Source organism: Salmo salar, chromosome 10 (assembly GCF_965601325.2).
Source record: "Salmo salar chromosome 10, fSalSal1, whole genome shotgun sequence".
Classification (NCBI taxonomy): Eukaryota; Metazoa; Chordata; class Actinopteri; order Salmoniformes; family Salmonidae; genus Salmo; species Salmo salar.
This window is the reverse complement of record NC_138300.1, coordinates 1675989-1689321: the sequence shown is the minus strand read 5'-3', so window position 1 is coordinate 1689321 and position 13333 is coordinate 1675989. Positions and strand designations below refer to the sequence as shown.

The 13333-nt window shown below is 37.1% G+C and overlaps 1 protein-coding gene across 1 annotated transcript in view; it reads right to left on the bottom strand.

The window, feature by feature from the left end:
• Positions 1 to 13333, bottom strand: part of LOC106613408 (gamma-aminobutyric acid receptor subunit gamma-3-like) — a 225088-nt gene that overhangs the window by 138900 nt on the left and 72855 nt on the right. The gene's annotated exons all lie outside the window — the stretch shown is intronic.

Here is a 13333-nt window from a genome sequence, read left to right as displayed (position 1 = left end):
TATACTATGGGATACAACATGGTTCAATGTGCTAGTAAAGTTTTTATACTATGAGCTACAACATGGTTCAATGTGCCAGTAAAGTTTTTATACTATGGGCTACAACATTGTTCAATGTGCCAGTAAAGTTTTTTATACTGTGGGCAACAACATGGTTCAATGTGACAGTAAAGTTTGTATACTATGGGCTAAATACAACATTGTTCAATGTGACAGTAATGTTTGTATACTATGGGCTACAACATGGTTCAATGTGCTAGTAAAGTTTTTATACTATGGGCTACAACATTGTTCAATGTGCCAGTAAAGTTGTTATAATGTGGGCTACAACATGGTTCAATGTGCCAGTAAAGTTTGTATACTATGGGCTACAACATGGTTCAATGTGCCAGTAAAGTTTGTATACTATGGGCTAAATACAACATTGTTCAATGTGGCAGTAATGTTTGTATACTATGGGCTACAACATGGTTCAATGTGCTAGTAAAGTTTTTATACTATGGGCTACAACATTGTTCAATGTGCCAGTAAAGTTGTTATAATGTGGGCTACAACATGGTTCAATGTGCCAGTAAAGTTTGTATACTATGGGCTAAATACAACATGGTTCAATGTGCCAGTAAAGTTTGTATACTATGGGCTACAACATGGTTCAATGTGCCAGTAAAGTTTTTATACTATGGGCTACAACATTGTTCAATGTGCCAGTAAAGTTTTTATACTATGGGATACAACATGGTTCAATGTGCCAGTAAAGTTTGTATACTATGGGCTACAACATGGTTCAATGTGCCAGTAAAGTTTGTATACTATGGGCTACAACATGGTTCAATGTGCCAGTAAAGTTTTTATACTATGGGCTACAACATTGTTCAATGTGCCAGTAAAGTTTTTATACTATGGGATACAACATGGTTCAATGTGCTAGTAAAGTTTTTATACTATGAGCTACAACATGGTTCAATGTGCCAGTAAAGTTTTTATACTATGGGCTACAACATTGTTCAATGTGCCAGTAAAGTTTTTTATACTGTGGGCAACAACATGGTTCAATGTGACAGTAAAGTTTGTATACTATGGGCTAAATACAACATTGTTCAATGTGACAGTAATGTTTGTATACTATGGGCTACAACATGGTTCAATGTGCTAGTAAAGTTTTTATACTATGGGCTACAACATTGTTCAATGTGCCAGTAAAGTTGTTATAATGTGGGCTACAACATGGTTCAATGTGCCAGTAAAGTTTGTATACTATGGGCTACAACATGGTTCAATGTGCCAGTAAAGTTTTTATACTATGGGCTACAACATTGTTCAATGTGCCAGTAAAGTTTTTATACTATGGGATACAACATGGTTCAATGTGCTAGTAAAGTTTTTATACTATGAGCTACAACATGGTTCAATGTGCCAGTAAAGTTTTTATACTATGGGCTACAACATTGTTCAATGTGCCAGTAAAGTTTTTTATACTGTGGGCAACAACATGGTTCAATGTGACAGTAAAGTTTGTATACTATGGGCTAAATACAACATTGTTCAATGTGACAGTAATGTTTGTATACTATGGGCTACAACATGGTTCAATGTGCTAGTAAAGTTTTTATACTATGGGCTACAACATGGTTCAATGTGCCAGTAAAGTTTTTTATACTATGAGCTGCAACATGATTCAATGTGCCAGTAAAGTTGTTATACTGTGGGCTACAACATGGTTCAATGTGCTAGTAAAGTTGTTATACTATGGGCTACAACATGGTTCAATGTGCTAGTAAAGTTGTTATACTATGGGCTACAACATGGTTCAATGTGCTAGTAATGTTGTTATACTATGGGCTACAACATGGTTCAATGTGCTACTAAAGTTTTTATACTATGGGCTACAACATTGTTCAATGTGCCAGTAAAGTTGTTATAATGTGGGCTACAACATGGTTCAATGTGCCAGTAAAGTTTGTATACTATGGGCTACAACATGGTTCAATGTGCCAGTAAAGTTTTTATACTATGGGCTACAACATTGTTCAATGTGCCAGTAAAGTTTTTATACTATGGGCTACAACATGGTTCAATGTGCCAGTAAAGTTTGTATACTATGGGCTACAACATTGTTCAATGTGCCAGTAAAGTTTGTATACTATGGGCTACAACATGGTTCAATGTGCTAGTAAAGTTTTTATACTATGAGCTACAACATGGTTCAATGTGCCAGTAAAGTTTTTATACTATGGGCTACAACATTGTTCAATGTGCCAGTAAAGTTTTTATACTATGGGATACAACATGGTTCAATGTGCTAGTAAAGTTTTTATACTATGAGCTACAACATGGTTCAATGTGCCAGTAAAGTTTTTATACTATGGGCTACAACATTGTTCAATGTGCCAGTAAAGTTGTTATAATGTGGGCTACAACATGGTTCAATGTGCCAGTAAAGTTTGTATACTATGGGCTAAATACAACATTGTTCAATGTGGCAGTAATGTTTGTATACTATGGGCTACAACATGGTTCAATGTGCTAGTAAAGTTTTTATACTATGGGCTACAACATTGTTCAATGTGCCAGTAAAGTTGTTATAATGTGGGCTACAACATGGTTCAATATGCCAGTAAAGTTTGTATACTATGGGCTAAATACAACATGGTTCAATGTGCCAGTAAAGTTTGTATACTATGGGCTACAACATGGTTCAATGTGCCAGTAAAGTTTTTATACTATGGGCTACAACATTGTTCAATGTGCCAGTAAAGTTTTTATACTATGGGATACAACATGGTTCAATGTGCCAGTAAAGTTTGTATACTATGGGCTACAACATGGTTCAATGTGCCAGTAAAGTTTGTATACTATGGGCTACAACATGGTTCAATGTGCCAGTAAAGTTTTTATACTATGGGCTACAACATTGTTCAATGTGCCAGTAAAGTTTTTATACTATGGGATACAACATGGTTCAATGTGCTAGTAAAGTTTTTATACTATGAGCTACAACATGGTTCAATGTGCCAGTAAAGTTTTTATACTATGGGCTACAACATTGTTCAATGTGCCAGTAAAGTTTTTTATACTGTGGGCAACAACATGGTTCAATGTGACAGTAAAGTTTGTATACTATGGGCTAAATACAACATTGTTCAATGTGACAGTAATGTTTGTATACTATGGGCTACAACATGGTTCAATGTGCTAGTAAAGTTTTTATACTATGGGCTACAACATTGTTCAATGTGCCAGTAAAGTTGTTATAATGTGGGCTACAACATGGTTCAATGTGCCAGTAAAGTTTGTATACTATGGGCTACAACATGGTTCAATGTGCCAGTAAAGTTTTTATACTATGGGCTACAACATTGTTCAATGTGCCAGTAAAGTTTTTATACTATGGGATACAACATGGTTCAATGTGCTAGTAAAGTTTTTATACTATGAGCTACAACATGGTTCAATGTGCCAGTAAAGTTTTTATACTATGGGCTACAACATTGTTCAATGTGCCAGTAAAGTTTTTTATACTGTGGGCAACAACATGGTTCAATGTGACAGTAAAGTTTGTATACTATGGGCTAAATACAACATTGTTCAATGTGACAGTAATGTTTGTATACTATGGGCTACAACATGGTTCAATGTGCTAGTAAAGTTTTTATACTATGGGCTACAACATGGTTCAATGTGCCAGTAAAGTTTTTTATACTATGAGCTGCAACATGATTCAATGTGCCAGTAAAGTTGTTATACTGTGGGCTACAACATGGTTCAATGTGCTAGTAAAGTTTGTATACTATGGGCTACAACATGGTTCAATGTGCTAGTAAAGTTTTTATACTATAAGCTACAACATGGTTCAATGTGCCAGTAAAGATTTTATACTATGGGCTACAACATTGTTCAATGTGCCAGTAAAGTTTTTTTATACTATGGGCAACAACATGGTTCAATGTGCCAGTAAAGTTGTTATACTGTGGGCTACAACATGGTTCAATGTGCCAGTAAAGTTTGTATACTATGGGCTACAACATTGTTCAATGTGCCAGTAAAGTTTGTATACTATGGGCTACAACATGGTTCAATGTGCTAGTAAAGTTGTTATACTATGGGCTACAACATGGTTCAATGTGCTAGTAAAGTTGTTATACTATGGGCTACAACATGGTTCAATGTGCTAGTAATGTTGTTATACTATGGGCTACAACATGGTTCAATGTGCTACTAAAGTTTGTATACTATGGGCTACAACATGGTTCAATGTGCTAGTAAAGTTGTTATACTATGGGCTACAACATGGTTCAATGTGCTAGTAAAGTTGTTATACTATGGGCTACAACATGGTTCAATGTGCTAGTAATGTTGTTATACTATGGGCTACAACATGGTTCAATGTGCTACTAAAGTTTTTATACTATGGGCTACAACATTGTTCAATGTGCCAGTAAAGTTGTTATAATGTGGGCTACAACATGGTTCAATGTGCCAGTAAAGTTTGTATACTATGGGCTACAACATGGTTCAATGTGCCAGTAAAGTTTTTATACTATGGGCTACAACATTGTTCAATGTGCCAGTAAAGTTTTTATACTATGGGCTACAACATGGTTCAATGTGCCAGTAAAGTTTGTATACTATGGGCTACAACATTGTTCAATGTGCCAGTAAAGTTTGTATACTATGGGCTACAACATGGTTCAATGTGCTAGTAAAGTTTTTATACTATGAGCTACAACATGGTTCAATGTGCCAGTAAAGTTTTTATACTATGGGCTACAACATTGTTCAATGTGCCAGTAAAGTTTTTATACTATGGGATACAACATGGTTCAATGTGCTAGTAAAGTTTTTATACTATGAGCTACAACATGGTTCAATGTGCCAGTAAAGTTTTTATACTATGGGCTACAACATTGTTCAATGTGCCAGTAAAGTTGTTATAATGTGGGCTACAACATGGTTCAATGTGCCAGTAAAGTTTGTATACTATGGGCTAAATACAACATTGTTCAATGTGGCAGTAATGTTTGTATACTATGGGCTACAACATGGTTCAATGTGCTAGTAAAGTTTTTATACTATGGGCTACAACATTGTTCAATGTGCCAGTAAAGTTGTTATAATGTGGGCTACAACATGGTTCAATGTGCCAGTAAAGTTTGTATACTATGGGCTAAATACAACATGGTTCAATGTGCCAGTAAAGTTTGTATACTAATGGGCTACAACATGGTTCAATGTGCCAGTAAAGTTTTTATACTATAGGCTACAACATTGTTCAATGTGCCAGTAAAGTTTTTATACTATGGGATACAACATGGTTCAATGTGCCAGTAAAGTTTGTATACTATGGGCTACAACATGGTTCAATGTGCCAGTAAAGTTTTTATACTATGGGCTACAACATGGTTCAATGTGCTAGTAAAGTTTGTATACTATGGGCTACAACATGGTTCAATGTGCTAGTAAAGTTTGTATACTATGGGCTGCAGCATGGTTCAATGTGCCAGTAAAGTTTGTATACTATGGGCTACAACATGGTTCAATGTGCCATTAAACTAAGTATACTATGGGCTACAACATGGTTCAATGTGCTAGTAAAGTTTTTATACTATGAGCTGCAACATGATTCAATGTGCCAGTAAAGTTTTTATACTATGAGCTGCAACATGATTCAATGTGCCAGTAAAGGTGTTATACTGTCGGCTACAACATGGTTCAATGTGCTAGTAAAGTTTGTATACTATGGGCTACAACATGGTTCAATGTGCCAGTAAAGATTTTATACTATGGGCTACAACATTGTTCAATGTGCCAGTAAAGTTTTTTATACTATGGGCAACAACATGGTTCAATGTGCCAGTAAAGTTTGTATACTATGGGCTACAACATGGTTCAATGTTCCAGTAAAGTTTTTGATACTATGGGCTACAACATGGTTCAATGTGCCAGTATAGTTTGTATACTATGGGCTACAACATTGTTCAATGTGCCAGTAAAGTTGTTATACTATGGGCTACAACATGGTTCAATGTGATAGTAAAGTTTTTATACTATGGGCTACAACATTGTTCAATGTGCCAGTAAAGTTGTTATAATGTGGGCTACAACATGGTTCAATGTGCTAGTAAAGTTTGTATACTATGGGCTACAACATGGTTCAATGTGCTAGTAAAATTTGTATACTATGGGCTACAACATGGTTCAATGTGCTAGTAAAGTTTTTATACTATGAGCTACAACATGGTTCAATGTGCTAGTAAAGTTTTTATACTATGGGCTACAACATGGTTCAATGTGCTAGTAAAGGTTTTATACTATGGGCTACAACATGGTTCAATGTGCTAGTAAAGTTTGTATACTATGGGCTACAACATGGTTCAATGTGCTAGTAAAGTTTGTATACTATGGGCTGCAACATGGTTCAATGTGCTAGTAAAGTTTTTATACTATGGGCTAAAATATTGTTCAATGTGCCAGTAAAGTTTTTGATACTATGGGCTACAACATGGTTCAATGTGCCAGTAAAGTTTGTATACTATGGGCTACAACATGGTTCAATGTGCTAGTAAAGTTTGTATACTATGGGCTACAACATGGTTCAATGTGCTAGTAAAGTTTTTATACTATGAGCTACAACATGGTTCAATGTGCCAATAAAGTTTTTATACTATGGGCTACAACATTGTTCAATGTGCCAGTAAAGTTTTTTATACTATTGGCAACAACATGGTTCAATGTGCCAGTAAAGTTTGTATACTATGGGCTACAACATGGTCAATGTGCTAGTAAAGTTTTTATACTGTGGGCTACAGCATGGTTCAATGTGCTAGTAAAGTTTGTATACTATGGGCTACAACATGGTTCAATGTGCCAGTAAAGTTCTTATACTATGGGCTACAACATGGTTCAATGTGCTAGTAAAGTTTTTATACTATGGGCTACAACATGGTTCAATGTGCCAGTAAAGTTTTTATACTATGGGCTACAACATTGTTCAATGTGGCAGTAAAGTTTGTATACTATGTGCTACAACATGGTTCAATGTGCCAGTAACTCAGCACAATCTACTTTTTCATTTGTTCAAATTGACGGAGTTTTATTCAGAATCATGAAGAGCTAGCATAACAAAATGTGAATTGTATACATTTCTGTGAATGTGAAAATCATTTTTACATTAGCGACATGCAACAAATCGTTTTCACATGACATATAAAGCATGCAAATATGACTGAAAAGAATGACTGAATATATTCCCGTCAAAAGCTGTCATAGAAGATTACTAGCCAAAGCAAATTGACTTTCAGAAATGGCAAGATATTTGAACATTTCACTTGACTGAAAAAGTGCCTAAAAATAAAGAGTATCCACAATGATGCATATATGTAATGTTTCCACAACCATATTACCTCATAAGAAAGCAATATCTTAACACTTGAAAGAGATACATACATTCTGCACAACATTAACCTAAATTACATGTAAATGAACAAAACATACATGTATTGTGTAACATTGAGTCCTGGGAGTGTCATCTGATGAAGATCGTTAAAGGTTAGTTATTAATTTTAGCTGTATTTCTGGTTTTTGTGACGCCTCTCCCTTGCTTGGAAAATGGCTGTGTGGTTTTTCTTGTCTCGGCGCTGTCCTGACATAATCTAATGTTATGCTTTCGCCATAAAGCCTTTTTGAAATCGGACAATGTGGTTGGATTAACGAGAAGTGTATCTTTAAAATGGGATATAATAGTTGTATGTTTGATAAATCTGAATTATGAGATTTTTGTTGATTTGAATTTGCCGCTCTGCTATTTCACTGGCTGTTGAATAGTGTGTACCGCGGGTGGAATAAGTACGGGTGTCCCAGAGAGGCAGGGACACAGGATTATCTACTATAGAAGAACAATCAAGGTGAAATAACATTGTTGTTGATAGAATCCCAGAGTCTCTACATGAGACGGGAAAAAGTACAACAAAAAAAAGGAAAATAATCGATGAAAGCCAGAGGCCAAAAGTGCTGATCTCAGCCATGAAAGCTGCCAGAGAACACAGGGACATTGCTTCCATCCACTGTGACAGGCAAATTGTCCAACTGGCGAGACTAACTCACTTACACTCACAAGTTTCTGATTGACTGACGAATAATGTCATTTTTTCCCCCCCATCTCAGATAAGCTACCGATGAAAGGGCGAAAGATAGCCCATATTAACACATGTAGCCTTAGGTTCATTACCTTTAAATTTACGTCATTTAGCAGACGCTCTTATCCAGAGCGACTTACAAATTGGTGCATTCACCTGATGATATCCAGTGGAACAACCACTTTACAATAGTACATCTATATCTTTTTGGGGGGAGGGTTAGAAGGATTACTTTATCCTATCCCAGGTATTCCTTAAAGAGGTGGGGTTTCAGATGTCCCCTGAAGGTGGTGATTGACTCCGCTGTCCTGGCGTCGTGAGGGAGCTTGTTCCACCATTGGGGTGCCAGAGCAGTGAACAGTTTTGACTGGGCTGAGTGGGAACTGTTCATGAAATCAATAACTTGCTTACATCAGATAACATTCATATATTGACCATCTCTGAGACTAATATATTTCCTTTGATGATACAGTAGTAGCAAGGGATGTAAAAAATACCTTTTTTTATTGTATTTTAATTTTTTTACCTTTATTTAATGAGGCAAGTCAGTTAACGACAAATTCTTATTTTACAATGACGGCCTACACCGGCCAAACACAGACGACGCTGGGCCAATTGTGGGCCGCTCTATGGGACTCCCAATCACGGCCGATTGTGATACAGCCTGGAATCGAACCAGGGTGTCTGTAGTGACGCCTCTAGCACTGAGATACAGTGCCATAGACCGCTGCGCCACTCGGGAGCCCAAAGGGGCCCTATGGGGTGGTGTTGCTGTATATATTCAGATGCATATTCCCATTAAGCTTAGAGAGGATTTCATGTTAAATGTTATTTGAAGTGCTGTGGTTGCAGGTTCACCTGCCTCAGCTCAAGCCCATTATTTTGGGGTGTTGCTATAGGCCACCAAGTGGTAACAGTCAGTATCTGGATAATATGTGTGTATGTGATGTTAATTAGGGATCGGCGTCCCGTCAACGGGACAGTTGTAAATCATGCAGCGCATTGTGTCACGATCGCAGATTTTAGAGACACAACAAATGTCGGTACATATATTGGCGGAAAGCTTAAATTCTTGTTAATATAACTGCACTGTCCAATTTACAGTAGCTATTACTGCGAAAAAATGCCATGCTATTGTTTGAGAGCTCCTAACAACAAAACACTTTTTCCACCGCAATAGGTTTGATAAATTCACCTCTGAAGGTAAAATGTGTACTTACATTCTGAAATCTTGCTCTGATTTATCATCCAAAGGGTCCCAGAGATAACATGAAGTGTCCTTTTGTTAGATAAAATAATTTCTCATATCCTAAAAAGGTCCATATAGCATGCACGATCGATTTTGTATTTCCACTCGTTCAATTTGCAAAGAAAGGAATCTGTGAAAATCTAACCCTAAACGTTGTTTCAACCAGTCAAATCACATTCGTATTTATTCCGCAGAGATCCTAGAACGTAACCAGACTTCACTATATCATTAGGGGTGTAGTATATCTACCAAATTTGGTCAGAGAGCGACGCACTAATGACACGCGGGTGGTCTTCACTTGATCAACTGTAACTTTGTCAAATAAGCACCAATCGGTGTCAAACAAAGCTAGCTAGATAGCCAATGATCTGGGCTTTACGGGAAACTCCGTATCTGTTGCAAAATGTAGCTGCTAACCTTGTGCGACAGCAAGCCTTTTCCTTTTGGACAAATATTGTAAGAATATAGAGAGTTATACAGTTATGAAAACTGGGTGTTTTGCAAATGTTGAACTTATAATATGGCTACTAATACTGGAAAAGCTAAATCAAAGTCTAAGTACACAGATTTAACGATATTCTTGCAGAAGAAATTGTAAATGTCTTCTTCACGATTTGCCCAAATGTACCTGGGTGACTTCAAACTAAGTGTCATGTAATTTGCTCATACTTCAATTTATCCGTCTGAAACTTTTGACATACACTTCTGCCATCTTGTGGACACCATCGGAATTACAACCAGAATGATGGCTAGATGTGGGACCTTTCTGTTGCATTTCAAAGATGGGATGCAGTGATCACAAAATAGTTGCTATATCCAGGAAAGCCAAGGTTCCAAAAGCTGGGCCTAAAATAGTGTATAAGAGATCATACAAAACGTTGTAGTGATTCCTATCCTGAAGCTGTATTTGTTCGGATGTGTGTAATGAAGAGCATGCAGATGCTGCACTTGATGCATTTATGACATTATTTCTTCCAGTTATTCCAGTTATTATTAGTTTTTCCAGTTATTCCAGTTATTATTAGTTAGTACAGTTATTTCAGTTATTCCAGTTATGATTAGTTATTCCAGTTATTACCATTATTAGATATTGCAGTTATGATTAGTTATTACAGCAATTACAGTTATTACAAGTTATTACTAGTTAGTACAGTTCTTACCGCTTATTGCTAGTTATTACTAGTTATTACAGTTATTACAGTTGTTACAGTTATTATCAGTTACTGCGGTTATTCCAGTTATTATTCGTTATTCCAGTTATCAGTTATTCCAGTTATTACATTTATTCCAGTTATTATTAGTTATTCCAGTTGTTCCACCAGTTATTTCAGTTATTATCAGTTATTTTCAGTTATTATGTCTTCTGATCCCTCCTGTCTCAGCCTCCAGTATTTATGCTGCAGTAGTTTATGTGTCGGGGGGCTAGGGTCAGTCTGTTACATCTGGAGTATTTCTCTTGTCTTATCCGATGTCCTGTGTGAATTTAAATATGCTCTCTCTAATTCTCTCTTTCTCTCTTTCTGTCTTTCTCTCGGAGGACCTGAGCCCTAGCACCATGCCTCAGGACTACCTGGTATGATGACTCCTTGCTGTCCCCAGTCCACCTGGCCGTGCTGCTGCTCCAGCTTCAACTGTTCTGCCTGCGGCTATGGAACCCTGACCTGTTCACCGGACGTGCTTGTTGCACCCTCGACAACTACTATGATTATTATTATTTGACCATGCTGGTCATTTATGAACATTTTAACATCTTGACCATGTTCTGTTATAATATCCACCCTGCACAGCCAGAAGAGGACTGGCCACCCCTCATAGCCTGGTTCCTCTCTAGGTTTCTTCCTAGGTTTTTGGCCTTTCTAGGGAGTTTTTCCTAGGGAGTTTTTCCTAGCCACCGTGCTTCTTTCACATGCTTTGCTTGCTGTTTGGGGTTTTAGGCTGGGTTTCTGTACAGCACTTTGAGATATCAGCTGATGTACGAAGGGCTATATAAATAAATTTGATTTGATCAGTTATTGCAGTTATTATTAGCTATTACAGTTATTGCAGTTATTGCTAGTTATTATTAGTTATTACAGTTATTGCTGTTATTGCAGATATTACAGTTGTTCCAGTTGTTACAGTTATTCCAGTTATTACATTTATTCCAGTTATTATTAGTTATTACCAGTTATTGCAGTTATTATTTGTTGTCACAGCCGTTACAGTTATTACCGGTTATTATTAGTTATTACAGTTGTCACAGTTATCACGGTTATTATCAGTGATTACAGTAATTACAGTTATTACAGTTATTAGTTATTACCAGCCATTACAGTTATTACAGTCGTTACAGTTATTACAGTTGTTGCAGTTGGTATCAGTTATTACAGTTATTACAGTTATTACAGTTATTACAGCAGTTAGTTATTACAGTTGTTAGTTATTACAGTTGTTAGTTATTACAGTTATTATTAGTTACTTATAAGAATGCACCTATTAAGAATTGTACTGTTTGAACTTCTAAGGCCCCGTGAATTGATGAGGAATTTTTAAAGTTGTATCGTTGAGCATAAGGCATAACAAAATCTACACACAACCCCCTCATAACAACAAAGCAAAAACAGGTTTCTAGAATAAAAAAAATATTTAAAAAAATGAAATATCACATCAACATAAGTATTCAGACCCTTTACTCAGTACTTTGTTGAAGCACCTTTGGCAGAAATTACAGCCTTGAGTCTTCTTGAGTATGACACCACAAGCTTGGCACACCGGTATTTGGGGAGTTTCGCCCATTCTCCCAAGTCCGGGCTCTGGCTGGGTCACTCAGGGACATTGAGACTTGTCCTGAAGCCAATCCTGCTATGTCTTGGCTGTGTGCTTACGGCCGTTGTCATGTTGGAAGGTGAGCCTTCGCCCCAGTCTGAGGTCCGGAGCACTCTGGAGCAGGTTTTCATCAAGGATCTCGCTGTACTTTGCTCCATTCATCTTTCCCTCAATCCTGATTAATCTCCCAGCCCCTGCTGCTGAAAAAAATCCCCACAGCAGGTTTCTTCCAGACGTGACGCTTGGCATTCAGGCCAAAGAGTTCGATAATGGATTCATCAGACCAGAGAATATTGTTTCTCATAGTCTGAGAGTCCTTTAGGTGCCTTTTGGCAAACTCCAAGTGGGCTGTCATGTGCCTTTTACTGAGGAGTGGCTTCCGTCTGGCCACTCTACCATAAAGGCCTGATTGGTGGAGTGCTGCAGAGATGGTTGTCCTTCTGGAAGGTTCTCCCATCTCCACAGAGGAACTCTGGAGTTCTGTCAGAGTGACTATCGGGTTGTTGGTCAACTCCCTGAGTAAGGCCCTACTCCCACAATTGCTCAGTTTGGCCGGGCGGCCAGCTCTTCCATTTAAGAATGATGGAGGCCACTGTGTTCTTGGGGACCTATTTTCACTTTGTCATTATGGGAATTTTGTGTAGATTGATGAGGGAAAAAAATAATTTAATCAATTTTAGATTAAGGCTGTAACGTAAAAAAAATGTAGAAAAGGTGAAGGGGTCCAAATACTTTCCGAATGCTCTGTACGTACAGCACCAGTCAAACGTTTGGACACACCTACTTATTCAAGGGTTTTTCTTAATTTTTTACTATTTTCTACTTTCTACTAACGCATATGGAATCATGTAGTAACCAAAAAAGTGTTAAACAAATCAAAATATATTTTATATTTGAGATACTTCAAAGTAGCCACCTTTTGCCTTGATGACAGCTTTGCACACTCTTGGCATTTCACTCAATCATATGTTTATAATTCAATATAATTATGTTATGAAAATAATGTGATCTTCTGATAATAGACTGGTGTTGATAAGATATCAAAACCTGGAAAGATGTAGGTGCTGAGCACATTTTTAGTCATTTAGCAGACGCTCTTATCCAGAGCGACTTACAGTAGTGAATGCATACATTTCATAATTTTTTT